The following is a 22,699-nucleotide window of genomic DNA, read 5'->3' on the forward strand; positions in this document are numbered from 1 at the left end:
ATGGACAGTGTCAGGTCCTGAGATAAGAGTAGTGTCAAGGTCTTAATTTGGAAGAGTGTCAGTGTCTCAGTTTGGAGTAGTGTCAGACCCTTAGTTATTAACAGCATCAGTGCCTGAGTTGGGAGTAGTGACATGGCTTAAATTATGGACAGTGTCAGGGTCTGAGTTAGGAATAGTCTCAGGACCTTAGTTAGGGACAGTGTCAGTGACTGTGTTAGGAATAGTGTCAGGGCCTAGGTTAGGAGTAGTCTGAGACCGGTAGTTAGGAACAGTGTCAGGGCCTGAGTTGTGAGTACTTTCAGGGCCTTAGTTAGAGAAAGTGTCAGTGCTGGAGTTGGGAGTTATGTCAGGGCCTTAGTTAGGGACAGTGTAAGTGCGTGAGTTGGGAGTAGTGTCAGGGCCTAGTTAGGAACAGGGTCAATGCCTGAGTTGTGAGTAGTTTCAGGGCCTTAGTTAGAGAAAGTGTCAGTGCCGGAGTTGGGAATTATGTCAGGGCCTTAGTTAGGGACAGTGTCAGTGCCTGAGTTGTGACTAGTGTCAGGGCCTAGTTATGGAGAGTGTCAGTGCCTGAGTTGGAAGTAGTGTCAGGGCATTAGGGACAGTGTCAGTGGCTGCGATGGGAGTAGTGTCAGGGTCTTAGTTAGGGAGAGTGTCAGTGCCTGAGTTGGGAATAGTCTCAGGGTCTTTTTTGGGGACAGCATCAGGGCATGAGTTAAAAGTAGTGTCAAGGCCTTAGTTAGGGAGAGTGTCAGTGCCTGTGTTGGGAGTAGTATCAGGCCCTTCGTTAGGGACAGTGTCAGGGTCTGAGGTAGAAGTAGTCTCAGGGCCTTAGTTAGGTAGCGTGTCAGTGCCTAAGTAATTAGTAGTGTGAGGGCCTTAGTTAGGGACAGTGTCAATGCCTGTGTTGGGAGTAGTGTCAAGGCCTTACTTAGGGACAGCGTCAGTGACTGAGTAAGGAGTAGTGTGATGGCCGTAGTTAGGGACACTCTCAGTGCCAGAGTTGGGGGTAGTGGCAGGTCTTTGTTAGAGACTGTGCCAGGGCGTGAGTTAAGAGTAGCGTCAAGTCCTTAGTTAGGGACAGTGTTAGTGCCTGAGTTGAGAGTAATGTCAAGGCTTTAGTTAGGGACAAAGTCAGTGCCTAGTTTGGGAGTAGTGTTAGGGCCTTAGGGACAGTGTCAGTGCCTGATTTGGGAGTACTGTCAGGGCGTATTTCGGGACAGTCTCAGTGCCTATTTTGGGAGTAGTGTCACGGCCGTAGTTAGTGACATTGTCAGTGCCTGAGTAAGGAGTAGTGTCCGAGCCTTAGTTAGGGACAGTGTCAGTTGCTTAGTTAGGAGTAGTGTCAGTGCCTGAGTCAGGAGTAGAGTCAGGGCTTAAGTTAAGGACAGTGTCATTGCTTGAGATAGGAGTAGTGTCAGGGCCTTAGTTAGGGACATTGTCAGGGCATGATTTAGGAGTTGTGTTAGGGCGTGAGCTATGAAGAGTGTCAGGGCCTTAGTTAGTGACAGTGTCAGTGCTGAGTTTGGAGTAGTATCAGGGCCTTAGATAGAGACAGTGTTAGGGCCTGAGTTAGGTGTATGTCAGGGCCTTAGTTAGGGACTGTGTCAGTGCCTGATTTAGGAGTAGTGTCAGAGGCTTTGTTAGGGACAGTGTCAGGGCCTGAGTTAAGAGTAGTGTCACAGCTTTAGTTAGGACCAGTGTCAGGGCCTTAGTTAAGTCCAACATCAGCGCCTATGATAGGAATCAGATCAGGACCTGTGTTCCAGGTAATGTCAGGGCCTTATTTAAGAACAGTGTCAGGGCCTGAGTCCTGACTTACTCCTTACTCTCCTCACTAAGGACTTTGGACACTACTGCTAATTCAGGCCCTGATATTGTCCCTAACTAAGGTCCTGACACTTTCCTTGGCTAAGGCCCTGAACTTCTCCTAAGTCAGGCCCTCATACTGTCCCTAACAATGGCCCTGACACTACACCTACCTGACGCCCCGACATGATACCTAACAAAGGCTTTGTTGCTAGTCCAAACTAAAGCCCTAAAATTGGTCCTAAATAAGGCCTTGACACTAATCCTAACTCAGGCCCTAAAACTGTCCCTAACTAAGGCCCTGATAGTATGCCTAACTCAGGCCCTCATACGATTCCTAACAATGGCTCTGATGCTAGTCCAAACTAAGGCCCTGAAATTGGTCCTAAATAAGGCCTTGACACTAATCCTAACTCAGGCCCTAGCACTGTCCCTAACTAGGTCTCAGACAGTACACCTAAATCAGACCCTGACACTGTCCCTAAGCAAGGCCCTGACACTACTCTTAACTCAGTCCCTTACACTGTACCTAACAAAGTCTCTGATGCTAGGCCTAACTCAGGCCCTGAAACCGTCTGTAACTAAGACCCTGCTGCCATCACTATCAAAAGTCCTGACATTATCCTGAGCTAATATCCTGACCTATGTCTTTCCAAGGTCCTGAAACTGTCCCAAAGTAAGCCCTGATGCTGTCCCTAAGTGAAGACCTGAGGCTGTCCCTAACTCAGGCCCTGAAGCTTTCCTGAACTGAAGCCTTGAAGCTGTGACTAATTCAGGCCCTGATCATGTACCTAACGAAGACCTTAATGCTGATCCAGCAAAGACGCTGATGCTGCTCCAAAGTCATGCCCTGAAAGTGTGCCCAGCTAAGGGCCTGATGCTAAGCCTCACTCAGGCCCTGTCGCTCTCCCTAAGTCAGGCCCTGACACTGTCACTAACTAAGGCCCTGACTCTACTCCTAATTCAGTCCCGTACATTGTATCTAACAAAGGCTCTGATGCTAGTCGTAACTCAGGGCCTGACACTGTCTCTAACTAAGGGCTGCTGCCATCAACATCTAAAGTCCTGACATTATCCGGAGCTAATAACCTGACCCATGTCTTACCAAGGTCCTGAAACTGTCCCAAAGTAAGCCCTGACGCTGTCCCTAAGTGAGGCCCTGAAGCTTTCCCTACCTAACTCAGGCCTTGATGCTGTGACTAACTCAGACCCTGATCATGTCTTTAACTAAGACCCTAAGGCTGATCCAACAGAAGCCCTGATGCTGCTCCTAAGTCATGCCCCGATAGTGTCCCCCACTAAGTGTCTGATGCTAGGCCTCACTCAAACCCTAACGCTCTCCCTAAGTCAGGCTCTGATGCTCTCCCTACCTGAAGCCCTAACACTGGTTCTGAATAAGGCCCTGAGAGTCTCCGTAACAAAGGTCTTCACACTTTCCTTAGGTCATTTCCTGACACTATCCCTAGATGTTAAACTGACACGGTCACTAGCTAATGTCCTGCCTCTTATGCTAACTGAAGCCCTTAGGCTGTGCCTACCTCAGGCACTGAATTTAGTCCCAAGACCATGAAACTGTCCCGAACTAAGGCCTAGATGCTCGCCCTACATCCGGCCCTGACACTGTCCCTAACTAAGGCCCTAACACTATTGCTAACTGAGGATCTGACACTGGACCTATCAGAGGCCCTCTACTCCTAACTAACGCCTTGAAACTTTCCCTAACGTAGGCGCTGCTACCATCAATATCTAAAGTCCTGACATTATCCTGAGCTAATATCCTGACCCATGTCTTACCAAGGTCCTGAAACTCTCCCAACGTTAGCCCTGACACTGTCCCTAAGTGAGGCCCTGAGGCTGTCCCTCACAGAGGTCCTGATAATGTCTTTAACTAAACTCTAATGCTGATCTTACAGAGACCCTTATGTTGATCCTATGTCATGCCCTGACGCTGTCCGTAGCTAAGGCCCTGACTCTAGGCATCACTCAGGCCCTGTCGCTCTCCCTACGTCAGGCTAAGACTCTGTCCCTACCTGAAGCCCGGACACTGGGCCTAAATTAGGCACTGATGCTCTAATTAGCTATGGTCTTGACACTATCCCTAGGTCATTTCCTGACACTATCCCTAGATCTTAACCTAAACTTGTCTTTAGCTATTGTCGAGCCTCTTATGCTAAGTAAATCCCTGATGCTGTCTCTAACTAAGAGCCTGAAATTAGTCCCGAGGCCGTCAACCTGTCCCTAACTGAGGTTGGAGGCTCATCCTAACTGAGGCGCTGACACTGTCCCTAACTAAAGCCCTGACACTACACCTAACTCAGTCCCTGACACTGTACTTTACAAGGGCTCTGATGCTAGTCCTAACTCAGGCCCTGACACTGTCTCTAAGTAAGGCTCAGAATTTGCCCCTAATATAGGCCCTGCTGTCAGCAATAACTAAAAACTGGACACTAGCCTGAGCTAATATCCTGACATATTTCTAACCAAGGTGCTGACACTGTCCCTAAGAAAGCCCTGTCGCTGTCCCTATGTTAAGAACTGAGGCTGTCCCTAACTCAGGTGCTGAAGCTTTCCCTAACTGAGGCCTTGAAGCTGTGACTAAGTCAGGCCCTGATCATATCTGTAACAAAGACGCTAAGGCTGATCCAACAGAGGCGCTGATTCTGTTCCTAAGTCATACCCTGACAGTATCCTCAGCTAAGGGCCAGACGCTAGGCCTCACTCAGGCCCTGTCGCTCTCCCTAAGTCAGGCTCTGATGCTGTCCCTACCTGAAGCCCTGACACTGGTTCTAAATAAGGATCTGATACTCTCAGTAACTAAGGTTTTGACACTATGCTTAGGTCCTTTCCTGACACTATCCCTAGACCATAACCTGACCCTGTCCCTAGCAAATGTCGTGCCTCTTATGCTAACTACAGCCCTGCTGCTGTCCTTAACTAAGGGCCTAAAATTACTCTCGAGGCTGTGACCCTGTCCGTAGTTAAGGCCTCGATGTTCGTCCTAATTCAGGGCCTGACACTGTCCCTAACTAAGGCCCTGCTGCCGTCAGTATCTAAAGTCCTGACACTATCCTGAGCTAATTTCTTGACCCATCTCTTACCAAGGTCCTGAAACTGTCCCTAAGGAAGCCCTGATGCTGTCTCTAAGTGAGGCCTTGAGGCTGTCCCTAACAGAGGCCCTGATAATATCTTTCACATAGCCCCTGAGGCTGATCCTACCGTGGCTCTTAGGCTGCTCCTAAGTCATGCCCTGACACTGTCTCTAGCTAAGGCCCTGACGCTAGGCCTCACTCAGGCCCTGTCCCACTCCCTAAGTCAGGCTCTGACGCTGTTCCTACCCGAAGCCCTGACACTCACTGCTCCTAAATTAGGTCCTGATGTGCTAAGTAACTAAGGTCTTGACACTATCCCTAGGTCATTTCCTGACACTCTCCCTAGACCTTAACCTAACCTTCTCTTTAGCTAATGTCGAGATTAGCTAAAGAGATTCTTTAGAACGAGATTCTTTCATCTTCTGAATATAGTTTTCTTCAAAACATAATTTTTATAGTGTTACTAACTTTAAACAAAATGTACTCAACTGCTGTGGGATATTCCTTCATAGGAGCGTGCATGGTTCACTTCTGCATCTGCTTGTGGTGGTGTTCAGGTTGCTTTCAGCTGTAGATCCCCTTATGCTAGCTAAATCCCTGATTCTGTCCCTAAATGAGGCCCTGAATTTAGGTCCGAGGCCGTGAACCTGTCCCTAACTGAGGCCTGGAGGCTCGTCCTAATGCAGGCCCTGACACTGTCCCCAACTAAGGCTCTGACACTACACCTAACTCATTCACTGACACTGTACCTAACAAAGTCTCTGATGCTAGTCCTAACTTAGGCCCTGACACTGCCTCTAACTACGGCCCTGCTGCCGTCAATATCTGAACACCTGATATTATCCTGAGCTAATAGCCTGACCCATGTCTTACCAAGGGCCTGAAACTTTCCCAAAGTAAGCCCTGACGCTGTCCCTAAGTGAGGCCTTGAGGCTATCCATAATGGAGGCCCTGATAATAGCTTTAACGAAGACCCTAATGCTGATCCTACAGAGGCCTTTATGCTGCTCCTAAGTCATGCCCTGATACTGTCCCTTACTCAGGCCCTAAAGATAGGCCTCACTTAGGCCCTGTTGCTGTACCTCAGTTAGGCTCTGACGCTGTCCGTACATCAAGTCCTGGCGCTGGTCCTGATTAAGGCTCTCACGCTGCTGCTAACTAAGGCCCTGATGCTCTCAATAACTAAGGTCTTCTCGTTATCCCTTGGTCATTTCCTTTCACTATCTCTGGCCTGGGACCTGACTCTGTCCCGAGATAATCTCCTGCATCTTCTGCTAACTGAAACCCTAATGCTCTCCCTAACTAAGGCCCTGACTACTCCTAACGAAGGCCATGACACTGAATCTAACAAAGGCCCGGAATCTGTCCTTAATATAGGCCCTGCTGCCAGCAATAACTAAAATCCTGACACTCTCCTGAGCTAATATCCTGACTCATTTCTAACCAAGGTCCTGACACTGACCCTAAGAAAGCCCTGTCGCTGTCTTTAAGTGAAGACCTGAGGCTGTCTGTAACTCAGACCCTGAAGCTTTCCCTAACTGAGACCTTGACGCTGTGACTAACTTGGGCTCCGGTCATGTCTTTAACTAAGAGCCTAAAGCTGATCCAACAAAGGCACTGGTTCTGCTCCTAAGTTATTTCCTGACAGTGTCCCCAGCTAAGGGCCTGACATTAGGCCTCACTCAGGCCCTGTCGCTCTCCCTAAGTCAGGCCCTGATGCTGTGCCTACCTGAAGCCCTAACACTGCTTCTGAATAAGTCCCTGAGAGTCTCAGTAACAAAGGTCTTCACACTCTCCTTAGGTCATTTCCTGACACGATTCCAAGCCTTTACCCTAACCCTGTCCCGAGCTAATGTCCTACCTCTTAAGCTAACAAAAGACCTTATGCTGTGCCTAATTCAGGCACTGAATTTAGTCCCAAGGCCGCTAGACTGTCCCTAACTCGGCTCGATGCCCTTATCGTCACAATGTTCCATGACCACTGTCATCACAATGCTCCACGCCCTTGTCATCACAATGCTCCATAACCCCTGTCATCACAATGCTCCATGACCTTTGTCATCGCAATGCTACATGCCATTGTCCTCGCAATGCTCCATGCCCTTATCATCACAATGCTCCATGACCCCTTTCATCACAATGCTCCATGACCCTTGTCTAAAATGCTACATGTCTGTGAAATCACAAAGCTCCATGCCCCCTGTCATCACAAGTCTCCATGACTCTTGTCATCACAATGCTCCATGACCCTTGTCATCACAATGCTCCATGATCCTTGTAATCAAAATGCTCCTTGACCCTTTCTTCACAATGTTACAGTACCCCTTTCTTCACAATGCTCCATGCCGCTGGTCACCACAATGCTCCATGACTTCTGTCATCACAATGCTCCATGTCCCTTGTCATTAAAATGCTCCATGGCCCCTGTCATCACAATGCTGCAGGATCCTTATAATCTCAATGCTCCATGGTCCTCGTCATCACAAATCTCCACGCATTTGTCATCACAATGCTCCATGACCCCTGTCATCCCAATGCTCCATAGCACTTTTCATCACAATGCTACCTAACCACTTTTATCACAATGTTCCATGACCACTTTAATCACAGTGCTCCATGACCACTTTCATCACAATGCCCCATGACACCTGAAATCAAAATGCTCCATGGCCCTTGTCGCCACAATGCTCCAGGACCCGTCATCACAATTCTCCATGGCCCTTGTCATCACAATGCTCCATGGCGCTTGTCATCACAATGATCCAGAGCCTTAGTGCTTGAGTTGGGAGTAGTATCATTGCCTCAGTTAGGGACACTGTCATTGCCTGAATTGGGAGTAGTGTCAGAGTCTTAGTTAGGGACAGCGCCAGGGCGAGCTGGGAGTAGTGCCAGTGCCTTAGTTAGGGACAGCACCAGTGCTTGCGTTGGGAGTAGTGTCAGGGCCATAGTTAGGGACAGTGTCAGTGGCTGAGATGGGAATAGTGTCAGGGCCTTAGTTACGGACATTGTCAGTGCCTAAGTTGGGATTTTTGTCAGGGTCTTTATTATGGACAGTGTCAGGGCCTGAGTTAAGAGTAGTGTCAAGGCCTTAATTTGGAAGAGTGTCAGTGTCTCAGTTTGGAGTAGTGTCAGACCCTTAGTTAGGAACAGCGTCAGTGCCTGAGTTGGGAGTAGTGACATGGCCTAAGTTATGGACAGTGTCAGGGTCTGAGGTAGAAATAGTCTCAGGACCTTAGTTAGGGACAGTGTCAGTGACTGTGTTAGGAATAGTGTCAGGGCCTAAGTTAGGAGTAGTCTGAGACCGGTAGTTAGGAACAGTGTCAGGGCCTGAGTTGTGAGTAGCTTCAGGGCCTTAGTTAGAGAAAGTGTCAGTGCCGGGTTTGGGAGTTATGTCAGGGCCTTAGTTAGGGACAGTGTCAGTGCCTGAGTTGGGAGTAGTGTCAGGGCCTAGTTAGGGACAGGGTCAGTGCCTGAGTTGTGAGTAGTTTCAGGGCCTTAGTTAGGGAAAGTGTCAGTGCCGGAGTTGGGAGTTATGTCAGGGCCTTAGATAGGGACAGTGTCAGTGCCTGAGTTGGCAGTAGTGTCGGGTCCTAGTTAGGGACAGGGTCAGTGCCTGAGTTGGGAGTAGTTTCAGGGCCTTAGTTAGAGAAAGTGTCAGTGCCGGAGTTGGGAGTTATGTCAGGGCCTTAGTTAGGGACAGTGTCAGGGCCTGAGTTGGGAGTAGTGTCAGGGCCTAGTTAGGGACAGTGTCAGTGCCTGAGTTGGAAGTAGTGTCAGGGCATTAGGGACAGTGTCAGTGGCTGCAATGGGAGTAGTGTCAGGGTCTTAGTTAGGGAGAGTGTCAGTGCCTGAGTTGGGAATAGTCTCAGGGTCTTTTTTGTGGACAGCATCAGGGCATGAGTTAAAAGTAGTGTCAAGGCCTTAGTTAGGGAGTATGTCAGTGCCTGTGTTGGGAGTAGTATCAGGCCCTTCGTTAGGGACAGTGTCAGGGTCTGAGGTAGAAATAGTCTCAGGGCCTTAGTTAGGTAGCGTGTCAATGCCTAAGTAAGTAGTAGTGTGAGGGCCTTAGTTAGGGACAGTGTCAATGCCTGTGTTGGGAGTAGTGTCAGAGACTTAGTAAGGGACAGCGTCAGTGCCTGCGTTGGGAGTAGTGTCAGGGCCTTACTTAGGGACAGCGTCAGTGCCTGAGTTAGGAGTAGTGTGATGGCCGTAGTTAGGGACACTCTCAGTGCCAGAGTTGGGGGTAGTGGCAGGCCTTTGTTAGGGACTGTGCCAGGGCCTGAGTTAAGAGTAGTGTCAAGTCCTTAGTTAGGGAAAGTGTTAGTGCCTGAGTTGAGAGTAATGTCAAGGCCTTAGTTAGGGACAATGTCAGTGCCTAGTTTGGGAGTAGTGTCAGGGCCTTAGTTAGGGACAGTGTCAGTGCCTGAGTTGGGAGTACTGTCAGGGAGTATTTAGGGACAGTCTCAATGCCTATTTTGGGAGTAGTGTCACGGCCTTAGTTAGTGACATTGTCAGTGCCTGAGTAAGGAGTAATGTCCGGGCCTTAGTTAGGGACAGTGTCAGTTGCTTAGTTAGGAGTAGCATCACGGCCTAAGTTAGGGCCAGTGTCAGTGCCTGAGTCAGGAGTAGAGTCAGGGCCTAAGTTAGGGACAATGTCATTGCTTGAGATAGGAGTAGTGTCAGGGCCTTAGTTAGGGACATTGTCAGGGCATGATTTAGGAGATGTGTTAGGGCGTGAGCTATGAATAGTGTCAGGGCCTTAGTTAGTGACAGTGTCAGTGCTGAGTTTGGAGTAGTATCAGGGCCTTAGTTAGAGACAGTGTCAGGGCCTGAGTTAGGTGTATGTCAGGGCCTTAGTTAGGGACAGTGTCAGAGCCTGATTTAGGAGTAGTGTCAGAGGCTTTGTTAGGGACAGTGTCAGGGCCTGAGTTAAGAGTAGTGTCACAGCTTTAGTTAGGACCAGTGTCAGGGCCTTAGTTAACTCCAACATCAGCGCCTGTGATAGGAATCAGATCAGGACCTGTGTTCCAGGTAATGTCAGGGCCTTACTTAAGAACAGTGTCAGGGCCTGAGTCCTGACTTACTCCTTACTCTCCTCACTAAGGACTTTGGACACTACTGCTAATTCAGGCCCTGATAATGTCCCTAACTAAGGCCCTGACACTTTCCCTGGCTAAGGCCCTGAACTTCTCCTAAGTCAGGCCCGCCTACTGTCCCTAACAATGGCCCTGACACTACACCTAACTGAGGCCCTGACATGATACTTAACAAAGGCTTTGTTGCTAGTCCAAACTAAAGCCCTAAAACTGGTCCTAAATAAGGCCTTGACACTAATCCTAACTCAGGCCCTAAAACTGTCCCTAACTAGGTCTCAGACAGTACACCTAAATCAGACCCTGACACTGTCCCTAAGCAAGGCCCTGACACTACTCCTAACTCAGTCCCTTACACTGTACCTAACAAAGTCTCTGATGCTAGGCCTAACTTAGGCCCTGACACTGCCTCTAACTAAGGCCCTGCTGCCGTCAATATCTGAACACCTGATATTATCCTGAGCTAATAGCCTGACCCATGTCTTACCAAGGGCCTGAAACTTTCCCAAAGTAAGTCCTGACACTGTCCCTAAGTGAGGCCTTGAGGCTATCCCTAACGGAGGCCCTGATAATAGCTTTAACGAAGACCCTAATGCTGATCCTACAGAGGCCTTTATGCTGCTCCTAAGTCATGCCCTGATACTGTCCCTTACTCAGGCCCTAAAGATAGGCCTCACTTAAGCCCTGTTGCTGTACCTCAGTTAGGCTCTGACGCTGTCCGTACATCAAGCCCTGGCGCTTGTCCTGATTAAGGCGCTCACGCTGCTGCTAACTAAGGCCCTGATGCTCTCAATAACTAAGGTCTTCTCGTTATCCCTTGGTCATTTCCTTTCACTATCTCTGGCCTGGGACCTGACTCTGTCCCGAGATAATCTCCTGCATCTTCTGCTAACTGAAACCCTAATGCTCTCCCTAACTAAGGCCCTGACTACTCCTAACGAAGGCCATGACACTGAATCTAACAAAGGCCCGGAATCTGTCCTTAATATAGGCCCTGCTGCCAGCAATAACTAAAATCCTGACACTCTCCTGAGCTAATATCCTGACTCATTTCTCACCAAGGTCCTGACACTGTCCCTAAGAAAGCCCTGTCGCTGTCTTTAAGCGAAGACCTGAGGCTGTCTGTAACTCAGACCCTGAAGCTTTCCCTAACTGAGGCCTTGACGCTGTGACTAACTTGGGCTCCGGTCATGTCTTTAACTAAGAGCCTAAAGCTGATCCAACAAAGGCACTGGTTCTGCTCCTAAGTCGTTTCCTGACAGTGTCCCCAGCTAAGGGCCTGACATTAGGCCTCACTCAGGCCCTGTCGCTCTCCCTAAGTCAGGCCCTGATGCTGTGCCTACCTGAAGCCCTAACACTGCTTCTGAATAAGTCCCTGAGAGTCTCAGTAACAAAGGTCTTCACACTCTCCTTAGGTCATTTCCTGACACGATTCCAAGCCTTTACCCTAACCCTGTCCCGAGCTAATGTCCTACCTCTTAAGCTAACAAAAGACCTTATGCTGTGCCTAATTCAGGCACTGAATTTAGTCCCAAGGCCGCTAGACTGTCCCTAACTCGGCTCGATGCCCTTATCGTCACAATGTTCCATGACCACTGTCATCACAATGCTCCACGCCCTTGTCATCACAATGCTCCATAACCCCTGTCATCACAATGCTCCATGACCTTTGTCATCGCAATGCTACATGCCATTGTCCTCGCAATGCTCCATGCCCTTATCATCACAATGCTCAATGACCCTTGTCTAAAATGCTACATGTCTGTGAAATCACAAAGCTCCATGCCCCCTGTCATCACAAGTCTCCATGACTCTTGTCATCACAATGCTCCATGACCCTTGTCATCACAATGCTCCATGATCCTTGTAATCAAAATGCTCCTTGACCCTTTCTTCACAATGTTACAGTACCCCTTTCTTCACAATGCTCCATGCCGCTGGTCACCACAATGCTCCATGACTTCTGTCATCACAATGCTCCATGTCTCTTGTCATTGAAATGCTCCATGGCCCCTGTCATCACAATGCTGCATGATGCTTATAATCTCAATGCTCCATGGTCCTCGTCATCACAAATCTCCACGCATTTGTCATCACAATGCTCCATGACCCCTGTCATCCCAATGCTCCATAGCACTTTTCATCACAATGCTACATGACCACTTTTATCACAATGTTCCATGACCACTTTAATCACAGTGCTCCATGACCACTTTCATCACAATGCCCCATGACCCCTGTAATCAAAATGCTCCATGGCCCTTGTCACCACAATACTCCAGGACCCGTCATCACAATTCTCCATGGCCCTTGTCATCACAATGCTCCATGGCGCTTGTCATCACAATGATCCAGAGCCTTAGTGATTGAGTTGGTAGTAGTATCATTGCCTCAGTTAGGGACACTGTCATTGCCTGAATTGGGAGTAGTGCCAGTGCCTTAGTTAGAGACAGCGCCAGTGCTTGCATTGGGAGTAGTGTCAGGGCCATAGTTAGGGACAGTGTCAGTGGCTGAGATGGGAATAGTGTCAGGGCCTTAGTTACGGACATTGTCAGTGCCTAAGTTGGGATTTTTGTCAGGGTCTTTATTATGGACAGTGTCAGGTCCTGAGATAAGAGTAGTGTCAAGGTCTTAATTTGGAAGAGTGTCAGTGTCTCAGTTTGGAGTAGTGTCAGACCCTTAGTTATTAACAGCATCAGTGCCTGAGTTGGGAGTAGTGACATGGCTTAAATTATGGACAGTGTCAGGGTCTGAGTTAGGAATAGTCTCAGGACCTTAGTTAGGGACAGTGTCAGTGACTGTGTTAGGAATAGTGTCAGGGCCTAGGTTAGGAGTAGTCTGAGACCGGTAGTTAGGAACAGTGTCAGGGCCTGAGTTGTGAGTACTTTCAGGGCCTTAGTTAGAGAAAGTGTCAGTGCTGGAGTTGGGAGTTATGTCAGGGCCTTAGTTAGGGACAGTGTAAGTGCGTGAGTTGGGAGTAGTGTCAGGGCCTAGTTAGGAACAGGGTCAATGCCTGAGTTGTGAGTAGTTTCAGGGCCTTAGTTAGAGAAAGTGTCAGTGCCGGAGTTGGGAATTATGTCAGGGCCTTAGTTAGGGACAGTGTCAGTGCCTGAGTTGTGACTAGTGTCAGGGCCTAGTTATGGAGAGTGTCAGTGCCTGAGTTGGAAGTAGTGTCAGGGCATTAGGGACAGTGTCAGTGGCTGCGATGGGAGTAGTGTCAGGGTCTTAGTTAGGGAGAGTGTCAGTGCCTGAGTTGGGAATAGTCTCAGGGTCTTTTTTGGGGACAGCATCAGGGCATGAGTTAAAAGTAGTGTCAAGGCCTTAGTTAGGGAGAGTGTCAGTGCCTGTGTTGGGAGTAGTATCAGGCCCTTCGTTAGGGACAGTGTCAGGGTCTGAGGTAGAAGTAGTCTCAGGGCCTTAGTTAGGTAGCGTGTCAGTGCCTAAGTAATTAGTAGTGTGAGGGCCTTAGTTAGGGACAGTGTCAATGCCTGTGTTGGGAGTAGTGTCAAGGCCTTACTTAGGGACAGCGTCAGTGACTGAGTAAGGAGTAGTGTGATGGCCGTAGTTAGGGACACTCTCAGTGCCAGAGTTGGGGGTAGTGGCAGGTCTTTGTTAGAGACTGTGCCAGGGCGTGAGTTAAGAGTAGCGTCAAGTCCTTAGTTAGGGACAGTGTTAGTGCCTGAGTTGAGAGTAATGTCAAGGCTTTAGTTAGGGACAAAGTCAGTGCCTAGTTTGGGAGTAGTGTTAGGGCCTTAGGGACAGTGTCAGTGCCTGATTTGGGAGTACTGTCAGGGCGTATTTCGGGACAGTCTCAGTGCCTATTTTGGGAGTAGTGTCACGGCCGTAGTTAGTGACATTGTCAGTGCCTGAGTAAGGAGTAGTGTCCGAGCCTTAGTTAGGGACAGTGTCAGTTGCTTAGTTAGGAGTAGTGTCAGTGCCTGAGTCAGGAGTAGAGTCAGGGCTTAAGTTAAGGACAGTGTCATTGCTTGAGATAGGAGTAGTGTCAGGGCCTTAGTTAGGGACATTGTCAGGGCATGATTTAGGAGTTGTGTTAGGGCGTGAGCTATGAAGAGTGTCAGGGCCTTAGTTAGTGACAGTGTCAGTGCTGAGTTTGGAGTAGTATCAGGGCCTTAGATAGAGACAGTGTTAGGGCCTGAGTTAGGTGTATGTCAGGGCCTTAGTTAGGGACTGTGTCAGTGCCTGATTTAGGAGTAGTGTCAGAGGCTTTGTTAGGGACAGTGTCAGGGCCTGAGTTAAGAGTAGTGTCACAGCTTTAGTTAGGACCAGTGTCAGGGCCTTAGTTAAGTCCAACATCAGCGCCTATGATAGGAATCAGATCAGGACCTGTGTTCCAGGTAATGTCAGGGCCTTATTTAAGAACAGTGTCAGGGCCTGAGTCCTGACTTACTCCTTACTCTCCTCACTAAGGACTTTGGACACTACTGCTAATTCAGGCCCTGATATTGTCCCTAACTAAGGTCCTGACACTTTCCTTGGCTAAGGCCCTGAACTTCTCCTAAGTCAGGCCCTCATACTGTCCCTAACAATGGCCCTGACACTACACCTACCTGACGCCCCGACATGATACCTAACAAAGGCTTTGTTGCTAGTCCAAACTAAAGCCCTAAAATTGGTCCTAAATAAGGCCTTGACACTAATCCTAACTCAGGCCCTAAAACTGTCCCTAACTAAGGCCCTGATAGTATGCCTAACTCAGGCCCTCATACGATTCCTAACAATGGCTCTGATGCTAGTCCAAACTAAGGCCCTGAAATTGGTCCTAAATAAGGCCTTGACACTAATCCTAACTCAGGCCCTAGCACTGTCCCTAACTAGGTCTCAGACAGTACACCTAAATCAGACCCTGACACTGTCCCTAAGCAAGGCCCTGACACTACTCTTAACTCAGTCCCTTACACTGTACCTAACAAAGTCTCTGATGCTAGGCCTAACTCAGGCCCTGAAACCGTCTGTAACTAAGACCCTGCTGCCATCACTATCAAAAGTCCTGACATTATCCTGAGCTAATATCCTGACCTATGTCTTTCCAAGGTCCTGAAACTGTCCCAAAGTAAGCCCTGATGCTGTCCCTAAGTGAAGACCTGAGGCTGTCCCTAACTCAGGCCCTGAAGCTTTCCTGAACTGAAGCCTTGAAGCTGTGACTAATTCAGGCCCTGATCATGTACCTAACGAAGACCTTAATGCTGATCCAGCAAAGACGCTGATGCTGCTCCAAAGTCATGCCCTGAAAGTGTGCCCAGCTAAGGGCCTGATGCTAAGCCTCACTCAGGCCCTGTCGCTCTCCCTAAGTCAGGCCCTGACACTGTCACTAACTAAGGCCCTGACTCTACTCCTAATTCAGTCCCGTACATTGTATCTAACAAAGGCTCTGATGCTAGTCGTAACTCAGGGCCTGACACTGTCTCTAACTAAGGGCTGCTGCCATCAACATCTAAAGTCCTGACATTATCCGGAGCTAATAACCTGACCCATGTCTTACCAAGGTCCTGAAACTGTCCCAAAGTAAGCCCTGACGCTGTCCCTAAGTGAGGCCCTGAAGCTTTCCCTACCTAACTCAGGCCTTGATGCTGTGACTAACTCAGACCCTGATCATGTCTTTAACTAAGACCCTAAGGCTGATCCAACAGAAGCCCTGATGCTGCTCCTAAGTCATGCCCCGATAGTGTCCCCCACTAAGTGTCTGATGCTAGGCCTCACTCAAACCCTAACGCTCTCCCTAAGTCAGGCTCTGATGCTCTCCCTACCTGAAGCCCTAACACTGGTTCTGAATAAGGCCCTGAGAGTCTCCGTAACAAAGGTCTTCACACTTTCCTTAGGTCATTTCCTGACACTATCCCTAGATGTTAAACTGACACGGTCACTAGCTAATGTCCTGCCTCTTATGCTAACTGAAGCCCTTAGGCTGTGCCTACCTCAGGCACTGAATTTAGTCCCAAGACCATGAAACTGTCCCGAACTAAGGCCTAGATGCTCGCCCTACATCCGGCCCTGACACTGTCCCTAACTAAGGCCCTAACACTATTGCTAACTGAGGATCTGACACTGGACCTATCAGAGGCCCTCTACTCCTAACTAACGCCTTGAAACTTTCCCTAACGTAGGCGCTGCTACCATCAATATCTAAAGTCCTGACATTATCCTGAGCTAATATCCTGACCCATGTCTTACCAAGGTCCTGAAACTCTCCCAACGTTAGCCCTGACACTGTCCCTAAGTGAGGCCCTGAGGCTGTCCCTCACAGAGGTCCTGATAATGTCTTTAACTAAACTCTAATGCTGATCTTACAGAGACCCTTATGTTGATCCTATGTCATGCCCTGACGCTGTCCGTAGCTAAGGCCCTGACTCTAGGCATCACTCAGGCCCTGTCGCTCTCCCTACGTCAGGCTAAGACTCTGTCCCTACCTGAAGCCCGGACACTGGGCCTAAATTAGGCACTGATGCTCTAATTAGCTATGGTCTTGACACTATCCCTAGGTCATTTCCTGACACTATCCCTAGATCTTAACCTAAACTTGTCTTTAGCTATTGTCGAGCCTCTTATGCTAAGTAAATCCCTGATGCTGTCTCTAACTAAGAGCCTGAAATTAGTCCCGAGGCCGTCAACCTGTCCCTAACTGAGGTTGGAGGCTCATCCTAACTGAGGCGCTGACACTGTCCCTAACTAAAGCCCTGACACTACACCTAACTCAGTCCCTGACACTGTACTTTACAAGGGCTCTGATGCTAGTCCTAACTCAGGCCCTGACACTGTCTCTAAGTAAGGCTCAGAATTTGCCCCTAATATAGGCCCTGCTGTCAGCAATAACTAAAAACTGGACACTAGCCTGAGCTAATATCCTGACATATTTCTAACCAAGGTGCTGACACTGTCCCTAAGAAAGCCCTGTCGCTGTCCCTATGTTAAGAACTGAGGCTGTCCCTAACTCAGGTGCTGAAGCTTTCCCTAACTGAGGCCTTGAAGCTGTGACTAAGTCAGGCCCTGATCATATCTGTAACAAAGACGCTAAGGCTGATCCAACAGAGGCGCTGATTCTGTTCCTAAGTCATACCCTGACAGTATCCTCAGCTAAGGGCCAGACGCTAGGCCTCACTCAGGCCCTGTCGCTCTCCCTAAGTCAGGCTCTGATGCTGTCCCTACCTGAAGCCCTGACACTGGTTCTAAATAAGGATCTGATACTCTCAGTAACTAAGGTTTTGACACTATGCTTAGGTCCTTTCCTGACACTATCCCTAGACCATAACCTGACCCTGTCCCTAGCAAATGTCGTGCCTCTTATGCTAACTACAGCCCTGCTGCTGTCCTTAACTAAGGGCCTAAAATTACTCTCGAGGCTGTGACCCTGTCCGTACCTAAGGCCTCGATGTTCGTCCTAATTCAGGGCCTGACACTGTCCCTAACTAAGGCCCTGCTGCCGTCAGTATCTAAAGTCCTGACACTATCCTGAGCTAATTTCTTGACCCATCTCTTACCAAGGTCCTGAAACTGTCCCTAAGGAAGCCCTGATGCTGTCTCTAAGTGAGGCCTTGAGGCTGTCCCTAACAGAGGCCCTGATAATATCTTTCACATAGCCCCTGAGGCTGATCCTACCGTGGCTCTTAGGCTGCTCCTAAGTCATGCCCTGACACTGTCTCTAGCTAAGGCCCTGACGCTAGGCCTCACTCAGGCCCTGTCCCACTCCCTAAGTCAGGCTCTGACGCTGTTCCTACCCGAAGCCCTGACACTCACTGCTCCTAAATTAGGTCCTGATGTGCTAAGTAACTAAGGTCTTGACACTATCCCTAGGTCATTTCCTGACACTCTCCCTAGACCTTAACCTAACCTTCTCTTTAGCTAATGTCGAGATTAGCTAAAGAGATTCTTTAGAACGAGATTCTTTCATCTTCTGAATATAGTTTTCTTCAAAACATAATTTTTATAGTGTTACTAACTTTAAACAAAATGTACTCAACTGCTGTGGGATATTCCTTCATAGGAGCGTGCATGGTTCACTTCTGCATCTGCTTGTGGTGGTGTTCAGGTTGCTTTCAGCTGTAGATCCCCTTATGCTAGCTAAATCCCTGATTCTGTCCCTAAATGAGGCCCTGAATTTAGGTCCGAGGCCGTGAACCTGTCCCTAACTGAGGCCTGGAGGCTCGTCCTAATGCAGGCCCTGACACTGTCCCCAACTAAGGCTCTGACACTACACCTAACTCATTCACTGACACTGTACCTAACAAAGTCTCTGATGCTAGTCCTAACTTAGGCCCTGACACTGCCTCTAACTACGGCCCTGCTGCCGTCAATATCTGAACACCTGATATTATCCTGAGCTAATAGCCTGACCCATGTCTTACCAAGGGCCTGAAACTTTCCCAAAGTAAGCCCTGACGCTGTCCCTAAGTGAGGCCTTGAGGCTATCCATAATGGAGGCCCTGATAATAGCTTTAACGAAGACCCTAATGCTGATCCTACAGAGGCCTTTATGCTGCTCCTAAGTCATGCCCTGATACTGTCCCTTACTCAGGCCCTAAAGATAGGCCTCACTTAGGCCCTGTTGCTGTACCTCAGTTAGGCTCTGACGCTGTCCGTACATCAAGTCCTGGCGCTGGTCCTGATTAAGGCTCTCACGCTGCTGCTAACTAAGGCCCTGATGCTCTCAATAACTAAGGTCTTCTCGTTATCCCTTGGTCATTTCCTTTCACTATCTCTGGCCTGGGACCTGACTCTGTCCCGAGATAATCTCCTGCATCTTCTGCTAACTGAAACCCTAATGCTCTCCCTAACTAAGGCCCTGACTACTCCTAACGAAGGCCATGACACTGAATCTAACAAAGGCCCGGAATCTGTCCTTAATATAGGCCCTGCTGCCAGCAATAACTAAAATCCTGACACTCTCCTGAGCTAATATCCTGACTCATTTCTAACCAAGGTCCTGACACTGACCCTAAGAAAGCCCTGTCGCTGTCTTTAAGTGAAGACCTGAGGCTGTCTGTAACTCAGACCCTGAAGCTTTCCCTAACTGAGACCTTGACGCTGTGACTAACTTGGGCTCCGGTCATGTCTTTAACTAAGAGCCTAAAGCTGATCCAACAAAGGCACTGGTTCTGCTCCTAAGTTATTTCCTGACAGTGTCCCCAGCTAAGGGCCTGACATTAGGCCTCACTCAGGCCCTGTCGCTCTCCCTAAGTCAGGCCCTGATGCTGTGCCTACCTGAAGCCCTAACACTGCTTCTGAATAAGTCCCTGAGAGTCTCAGTAACAAAGGTCTTCACACTCTCCTTAGGTCATTTCCTGACACGATTCCAAGCCTTTACCCTAACCCTGTCCCGAGCTAATGTCCTACCTCTTAAGCTAACAAAAGACCTTATGCTGTGCCTAATTCAGGCACTGAATTTAGTCCCAAGGCCGCTAGACTGTCCCTAACTCGGCTCGATGCCCTTATCGTCACAATGTTCCATGACCACTGTCATCACAATGCTCCACGCCCTTGTCATCACAATGCTCCATAACCCCTGTCATCACAATGCTCCATGACCTTTGTCATCGCAATGCTACATGCCATTGTCCTCGCAATGCTCCATGCCCTTATCATCACAATGCTCCATGACCCCTTTCATCACAATGCTCCATGACCCTTGTCTAAAATGCTACATGTCTGTGAAATCACAAAGCTCCATGCCCCCTGTCATCACAAGTCTCCATGACTCTTGTCATCACAATGCTCCATGACCCTTGTCATCACAATGCTCCATGATCCTTGTAATCAAAATGCTCCTTGACCCTTTCTTCACAATGTTACAGTACCCCTTTCTTCACAATGCTCCATGCCGCTGGTCACCACAATGCTCCATGACTTCTGTCATCACAATGCTCCATGTCCCTTGTCATTAAAATGCTCCATGGCCCCTGTCATCACAATGCTGCAGGATCCTTATAATCTCAATGCTCCATGGTCCTCGTCATCACAAATCTCCACGCATTTGTCATCACAATGCTCCATGACCCCTGTCATCCCAATGCTCCATAGCACTTTTCATCACAATGCTACCTAACCACTTTTATCACAATGTTCCATGACCACTTTAATCACAGTGCTCCATGACCACTTTCATCACAATGCCCCATGACACCTGAAATCAAAATGCTCCATGGCCCTTGTCGCCACAATGCTCCAGGACCCGTCATCACAATTCTCCATGGCCCTTGTCATCACAATGCTCCATGGCGCTTGTCATCACAATGATCCAGAGCCTTAGTGCTTGAGTTGGGAGTAGTATCATTGCCTCAGTTAGGGACACTGTCATTGCCTGAATTGGGAGTAGTGTCAGAGTCTTAGTTAGGGACAGCGCCAGGGCGAGCTGGGAGTAGTGCCAGTGCCTTAGTTAGGGACAGCACCAGTGCTTGCGTTGGGAGTAGTGTCAGGGCCATAGTTAGGGACAGTGTCAGTGGCTGAGATGGGAATAGTGTCAGGGCCTTAGTTACGGACATTGTCAGTGCCTAAGTTGGGATTTTTGTCAGGGTCTTTATTATGGACAGTGTCAGGGCCTGAGTTAAGAGTAGTGTCAAGGCCTTAATTTGGAAGAGTGTCAGTGTCTCAGTTTGGAGTAGTGTCAGACCCTTAGTTAGGAACAGCGTCAGTGCCTGAGTTGGGAGTAGTGACATGGCCTAAGTTATGGACAGTGTCAGGGTCTGAGGTAGAAATAGTCTCAGGACCTTAGTTAGGGACAGTGTCAGTGACTGTGTTAGGAATAGTGTCAGGGCCTAAGTTAGGAGTAGTCTGAGACCGGTAGTTAGGAACAGTGTCAGGGCCTGAGTTGTGAGTAGCTTCAGGGCCTTAGTTAGAGAAAGTGTCAGTGCCGGGTTTGGGAGTTATGTCAGGGCCTTAGTTAGGGACAGTGTCAGTGCCTGAGTTGGGAGTAGTGTCAGGGCCTAGTTAGGGACAGGGTCAGTGCCTGAGTTGTGAGTAGTTTCAGGGCCTTAGTTAGGGAAAGTGTCAGTGCCGGAGTTGGGAGTTATGTCAGGGCCTTAGATAGGGACAGTGTCAGTGCCTGAGTTGGCAGTAGTGTCGGGTCCTAGTTAGGGACAGGGTCAGTGCCTGAGTTGGGAGTAGTTTCAGGGCCTTAGTTAGAGAAAGTGTCAGTGCCGGAGTTGGGAGTTATGTCAGGGCCTTAGTTAGGGACAGTGTCAGGGCCTGAGTTGGGAGTAGTGTCAGGGCCTAGTTAGGGACAGTGTCAGTGCCTGAGTTGGAAGTAGTGTCAGGGCATTAGGGACAGTGTCAGTGGCTGCGACGGGAATAGTGTCAGGGTCTTAGTTAGGGAGAGTGTCAGTGCCTGATTTGGGAATAGTCTCAGGGTCTTTTTTGTGGACAGCATCAGGGCATGAGTTAAAAGTAGTGTCAAGGCCTTAGTTAGGGAGTGTGTCAGTGCCTGTGTTGGGAGTAGTATCAGGCCCTTCGTTAGGGACAGTGTCAGGGTCTGAGGTAGAAATAGTCTCAGGGCCTTAGTTAGGTAGCGTGTCAATGCCTAAGTAAGTAGTAGTGTGAGGGCCTTAGTTAGGGACAGTGTCAATGCCTGTGTTGGGAGTAGTGTCAGAGACTTAGTAAGGGACAGCGTCAGTGCCTGCGTTGGGAGTAGTGTCAGGGCCTTACTTAGGGACAGCGTCAGTGCCTGAGTTAGGAGTAGTGTGATGGCCGTAGTTAGGGACACTCTCAGTGCCAGAGTTGGGGGTAGTGGCAGGCCTTTGTTAGGGACTGTGCCAGGGCCTGAGTTAAGAGTAGTGTCAAGTCCTTAGTTAGGGAAAGTGTTAGTGCCTGAGTTGAGAGTAATGTCAAGGCCTTAGTTAGGGACAATGTCAGTGCCTAGTTTGGGAGTAGTGTCAGGGCCTTAGTTAGGGACAGTGTCAGTGCCTGAGTTGGGAGTACTGTCAGGGAGTATTTAGGGACAGTCTCAATGCCTATTTTGGGAGTAGTGTCACGGCCTTAGTTAGTGACATTGTCAGTGCCTGAGTAAGGAGTAATGTCCGGGCCTTAGTTAGGGACAGTGTCAGTTGCTTAGTTAGGAGTAGCATCACGGCCTAAGTTAGGGCCAGTGTCAGTGCCTGAGTCAGGAGTAGAGTCAGGGCCTAAGTTAGGGACAATGTCATTGCTTGAGATAGGAGTAGTGTCAGGGCCTTAGTTAGGGACATTGTCAGGGCATGATTTAGGAGATGTGTTAGGGCGTGAGCTATGAATAGTGTCAGGGCCTTAGTTAGTGACAGTGTCAGTGCTGAGTTTGGAGTAGTATCAGGGCCTTAGTTAGAGACAGTGTCAGGGCCTGAGTTAGGTGTATGTCAGGGCCTTAGTTAGGGACAGTGTCAGAGCCTGATTTAGGAGTAGTGTCAGAGGCTTTGTTAGGGACAGTGTCAGGGCCTGAGTTAAGAGTAGTGTCACAGCTTTAGTTAGGACCAGTGTCAGGGCCTTAGTTAACTCCAACATCAGCGCCTGTGATAGGAATCAGATCAGGACCTGTGTTCCAGGTAATGTCAGGGCCTTACTTAAGAACAGTGTCAGGGCCTGAGTCCTGACTTACTCCTTACTCTCCTCACTAAGGACTTTGGACACTACTGCTAATTCAGGCCCTGATAATGTCCCTAACTAAGGCCCTGACACTTTCCCTGGCTAAGGCCCTGAACTTCTCCTAAGTCAGGCCCGCCTACTGTCCCTAACAATGGC

The sequence above is a fragment of the Balaenoptera ricei genome, chromosome 16 (genome assembly GCF_028023285.1).
Source record: "Balaenoptera ricei isolate mBalRic1 chromosome 16, mBalRic1.hap2, whole genome shotgun sequence".
Taxonomy (NCBI): Eukaryota; Metazoa; Chordata; class Mammalia; order Artiodactyla; family Balaenopteridae; genus Balaenoptera; species Balaenoptera ricei.